This window comes from Terrapene carolina, unplaced genomic scaffold, assembly GCF_002925995.2.
Source record: "Terrapene carolina triunguis isolate 2854851 unplaced genomic scaffold, T_m_triunguis-2.0 Scaffold96, whole genome shotgun sequence".
Classification (NCBI taxonomy): Eukaryota; Metazoa; Chordata; order Testudines; family Emydidae; genus Terrapene; species Terrapene triunguis.
The window spans coordinates 46,646,644-46,652,643 of record NW_020664447.1 but is presented as its reverse complement, the minus strand read 5'-3'; positions in this window follow the sequence as shown (position 1 = coordinate 46,652,643).

Sequence of the window (6,000 nt, the reverse complement as noted above, 5' to 3'; positions counted from 1 at the left end):
GCCCTGGAGGTTTTTCGCCTTCCCCCGCAGCATAGGGCAGGGGTCGCAAGCTGGAAGATTCTCCGCAACTTGAAGTCTTTAGATCACGATCTGGAGACTTCAACAGCAGAGTTAAGGGAAAGTGGGGGGGTCAACATTTATGGCCTGCATCATGCGGGAGGTCAGACTAGATGACCATATTGGTCCCTTCTGACCTTAAAGTCTATGAGTCTATGAGTCTATAAATGCCACAGTAATGCCATTATTTTTCCTTTTTGGGGGGTGGAGGGATACATAGCGGGAGGAAGCCTTGCTGGGGAAAAAAATAGATAAGAGACAAAGAAGGGCAGTGGGGGTAAGTGGGATGGGGAAAGGAGAAAATGGGATGGACAGGGGAAATGAGGTTGAGACGAAAATATTGAGGGAGCGGATGGAATGGAGTGTGAGCAAATTGTCAAGCAGCGATGGGGAAAATACAGAATGTTGTCAGTGTCTAAAGGTGCCTGCGGCAGCTGCTTTTCTCAGCTCCTGGGGGCTGAATTTCTGGGTGGCCTCTCCCAGCAGTTCATTTTTGAGTTCACATTCTAGCGCCTAGGCTCTCTTCTGCACGGTTCTGGGTAACCTGGTTGTGTTTAAGCTGCCCTCTCCATGATCTCTGCTCCTATTGGCTGAGGTCCTGCCAGGAACTGTTAATCTGAGTAGCTATTGTGGCGAGACCATTAAATCTGCAAAATCATATATTTTATCAGGCCAAGATTCTCAAAAGCACCTAATAATCTTGGGGTCCCAACCTGACCGCTTAGACCTGATTTTCAAAAAGTGCTGTACAGTTAGGGCATGTCTACACTGCAGTTAAAAACCTGTGGCTGGCCTGTGCCAGATGACTCAGGCTCACTAGGCTGTTTAATTGCAGTGTAGGCATTTGGGGCTTGGGCTGGTGATAGAGTTCGAGGACCCTGTGACGTGGGAGGCTTCCAGAGTTCAGGCTGCAGCCAGAGCCCATCTACACTGCAATTAAACAGCTCCTTAGCCCAACCCTGGGTCAACTGACATGGACCAGCCACGGGTGTGTAATTGCAGTGTAGACACACCCTTAGGGTGAAATCCTGTCTCCACTGATCTCAGTAGGAGTCTTCTCATTCTCTCCAGTGGAGAGTGGAATTTCCTCCCTGGCCTCTTAAAACAAGGCCCTTGAAGGGTCTGAACTTGAGCTCCTAAAATCATTAATCCCTTCTGAAAATTTAGGCCAAAGTGCTTGTTTTATCTCTTGTCTACTTCTAACTTGTTAGATTTATTTTCTTGAAACAAAGTGGGTGAGGTAACATTGGACCAACTTCTACTAGTGCAAGAGACAAGCTTTTGAGCTTACAGAGTTTTCTTTCAAGTCTGGGAAAGGTACAAGGTATGCAGTGTGACAGTTAAGTACAAGGTGAAACAGATAGTTTAACATAAGTAGTCTGACGCATATTATAATAGACCATTGAAGGGGAAGTGGCCAGTTAACACCTCATAGGACAAAAAAGGGGGGTTAGCGGCTTACAGGTTTGTTGTAATAAGCATTAAATTCAGTGTCTTCAGTAACACCATGACACTTACGGTGTAGCAATGTTATGAATTTAAGCGCGCAGGCTTGTCTCTTGAAGGGGTTGTGCAGGTTTCCTTTGACAATGAGGACTGAAAGGTCAGATATGGAGTGATCGCTTTGTGAAAAGTATTCACCCACGGGTGAGATGGATGGTGGGATTTTTGTCTTTGATCACTTTGCTGTGTGAGTTCATTGCTAATATATGGCTTGGATGGGTGAGACAGAACTGCAAAAGTTGTATTACATTTTTTCAGATCAGAGCTCCCTCTTGTGTGTATCTTGACTATTGCAGTAAACTGGAATTGATAATTGTCATTTGGGTTCATGCTATTTGTGTATCTTTAGCTTGTTTTAAAGATTATTTCTGGAACTGGAAGCTTAGTGAATAATCACTAACTACAGTTACATCTGCAAATGCCTATGTAATTTAGGGGGGCTGATCTGAAGTTTATAATTAATTTCTGCTGTAAATTCTTACAGGCTGCAAATGTCTTTGTCTCCTAATCCAGCAGTTCTCAAACTGTGGGTCAAGACCCCATTTTCATGGAGTTGCTAGGGTTGGTGTTAGTCTCACTGGAACCCGGGGCTGAAGCTAAACTCCAAGCCCTGCCACCAGGAGCTGAAGCCAAAGCCCAAGGGCTTCAGGGCTCTGGCTGTGGCTTTAGCCCCTCACCCCAGGTGGCGGGGCTTGAGCTTCAGCCCCACCTGGTGTGGCTCAGGCTACCACCCCACTGCCTGGAGCTCAAGCTCTTGAGCTTCAGCCCCTTCCCTCCCTTGCTTCAGCCCTATGCAGGGGGGTGGGAAGAGGCATATAGTAGTTTTTATTGTCAGAAGGGGGTCATGGTGCAATGAAGTTTGAAAACCGCTGTGGACCACTTCACCAGATGCACGGAGTGGAAAATATAGTAAGCAGGTATAAATATACAGCACATGAAAAGATGGGAGTTGCCTTACCCCCCTCCCCACCCACTTACTAAAATCAGCAATGAAATAGCTAATATGACAACGTGTTGTCATTGGCCTTTAGAGTAAGTCCCACTATCCTCCTAACAGGGCACAGAGGAGCTCACAATTCTCAGCTATGGGGTCAGGCTGTCTGCAGCCTCAGGAAGACACCACTGTATTAGTTAATTGATTTGTTCGTATTTGCTATGTTAGCTTTGCGATCATGAGGGCTAGAAATTGGGCCCACATCTACAAAGGGATTTAGGTACCTAAGTCTCAGTTTAAGGTAGGGTGACCAGGTGTCCAGTTTTCGACTAGAACACCCGGTTGAAAAGGGATCCTGGTGGCTCCGGTCAGCAGCGCTGCACAGTGGGACTGGCAAGCTCCCTGCTAGCCTCCACGCCAAGCGGCTCCCGGGAAGCAGCCAGCATGTCCAGCTCCTAGGCTTGGGGGTAGCCAGGGGGGTCTGCGTGCTGCCCCACCCCCCGACCACAGGCGCAGCTCCCATTGGCTGGGTCAAGGTAGGGGACGAACTAGCGCGACTTGCGAGTGCTCAGCAGGTGGCTGTTGAGGGGTCGTGGCGTGTGCCTCTTGCACTGCTGCTGGCCCTCTTCTCCTCCTCGCACTCCTCCTGTGGCTGGGCTCAAGCTGCAGCAGGGGCCCTGTGCAGAACCACGGTCTGTCGCCCCATTGCTGGCACCCAGGAGTTCAAGGTACGTATCCCCATCTCCGAGTGCTGGGAATGGGGCTGCTGGAGGGCAGGGGAGGAGACTGAGATGAACCCAGTCCCAGCCTGGCCACCTCGAAGAATCGGGCAGGCCCGGCCTGGCAGCACCACCTCCACCCCAGCAGCACTGCCCCCCGGCCTGGGACAGTCCTCCTGAGTCCGCCGCTGGTCCCAGCAGCCCCGGACTCTGGGCACCTCCTACCCCTCACTGCATCCCTCCCCATCCTACCCCCCATGCGCCCATCCCCCTTACTGCATCCTTCCCTTGTCCCATCCTGCCCTGCCCCCCACACCTACCCACCCCAGCCCTGTACCCCTTACAGTGCTCTCCCACCCATCCTCTCCACCTCCCAAAGCCGCCACCCCACACAGCCCCCCCATTCACCTCCATACACTGCTGCACTCCTATTATGTTCCTATGCACCTGTAGCCTCCTGCATCCCTATCACCCCACATACCCCCCCCTTCATTGCCCCCTCTCACCCCCACCCTGCTCTCATCCTTGGCCTCTTTCCCTCCCCATCCTCTCTCCTCCTCCCCCACCCCCCCATCTTTTCCCTTCCAGCCCATCCTCCTCCCTTCCCTGCTGGGTGATTTAGGCAGCCCCTGGAAGAGAGGAGTCCTCCCGGCCACCATCATAATCAGAGAGAGAAAATAAAAAAGCAATAAAACCAGACAATAAAACTCAGCCAGCGGCCTGGAGCCCAGGCAGAGCACAGCCCCCTCAATGCCAGGTGGCCAGCCTCTAGCCCTTCGCTCTGGGGCCCAACCTTCATGCCAGGCACAGCAGCGCTGCAGCCCCTTGGCGAGGGGCCCGCCAGCACAGGAAGTCTCATGCAATTAGGGTGACCAAGCAACAGAGGGAAGGGGGATGGAGCGAGCAGGAGCGGGGCCTCGGGAAGGGATGGGGTAGGGCCTCAGGGCACGAGGTGGGACAAGAGTGTTCGGTTTTCTGGAATTAGAAAGTTGGCAACCCTAGTTTAAGGTTTCACTGCAATCCACAAAACCCCCATTTGGCTACTGCCTAAACTCACTCGGTGCCTAAATTTCCACTTTACAAGTTCTCTACTTGCCTAAGTTTCTGCCCCTGAGCATAGGCAGAGTGTATGTCTCCTGCCTAAAGCCCAGCATAATTCATGAACTGGAGGAACATGGGCATTCATGTACCCATGTGGCCCATCAGTGACTGCCAGTAGCAAAAATCAACTGCTGGAGAGGGGATACTAGAGGGGAGATCTGAGTTACTACAGAGAATTCTTTCCCTGGTATCTTCCTGGTGGGTCTTGCTCACATGCTCAGGGTGTTACTGATAGCCATCTTTGGAACTGGAAAGGAATTTTCACCCAGGTCAGATTGGCAGAGACTCTGGGGTTTTTTTTGCCTTCCTCTGCAGCATGAGGCACAGGTCACTTGAAGGTTTAAACTAGTGTAAATGAGGAATTCTCTATAACTTGAAGTCTTTAAATCTAGGGTTGCCAATTTTGATTGGATGTATTCCTGGAGATTTCATGACATAATCTTTAATTAAAAATAAATCTTTAATTCCTGGAGACTCCAGGCCAATCCTGGAGGGTTGGCAACCCTGTTTAAACCATCCTTTGAGGACTTCAGTAACTCAGCCAGAGGTTAGGGGTCTATTTCAGGAGTGGGTGGGTGAGGTTCTGTGGTCTGCAATGTACAGGAGGTCAGACTGGATGATCACAATGGTTCTGTCTGACCTTAAAGTCTATGAGCCTTTCTTGCCTGCAGGGCCCAATCTGGTAGGTGTGCTCAGAGGCCATCTACAGGATAGGAGGTGACAGTCATCTTATAACTCTCAGCCCAGTGATTAGAGCACTCGTCTTGGGTTCGGTAGAGCCCAGTTCAACTCCCCACATATGTCTGATTGGCAGGGGGAGTTTTGGAACAGGGGTTTCCAATGTCTGAGTGCCTTAACCACTGAGCTATGGGATATTCTGAAAAGGGAGGGGAGGCGTGTCTCCCTCACTCTCCATTGGAACTGTTCCACTTTGGATAAATACTTAAATAGTCATTGGGCCAGAGACAGTCAGGGTACATCTAGACTGGGGTGGAAAGCCCCATGGCAGTGAGTCTGAGTCCAGGTCAACTGACTTGGGTTTGCATTATGGGGCCAAAAATAACAGCATAGATATTCCTGCTCAGGCTAGAGCCTGAGCTCTGAGACCCACCCCTCTTGCTGGGTTTCAAAGCCGTGGCTCCAGCCCAAGTGGGAATGTCTATGCTGCTATTTTTTTTTTAGCCCCACAGCATGAGCCCAAGTCAGTTAACCTGGACTCTGAGACTCACTGCTGTGGAGTTTTTGCAGTGTACCCAGACTCTATTGCTTGGTGGCACCTAGTTGGGAGATGCAGGATCTGCTCCTGCTGCTCCAATAACTTTATTTATCCAAAGTAAAACAGCTTCAACAGGAGATACTGAGAGAGCCCCACATTGCAATATCTCCTAGCTCAGTGGTTAGAGCACCCTCCTAAGGGGTAGGAGACCTCTTGTTCAAATGCTTCTTCCCAACCAGTATAAAGGGGAAACTGAACATGGCTCTAATTGGTGAGCTAAAAGTTTATCATTTGGGCATCACCACCTGCTCCAGCTGCTTTGTGTTGAGCGAGGCAGGGACCTAACTCATTCTCCCAAGAAACTGCTTAGGTGCTTAGGCAGCCTGACTCCAGGAGCAGGGTTCCCAGTTGTGGATACAAGCAGAGTTAGATGCCTCCCTCCAGCCCAGAGTAAGGCATCACACTGAGTG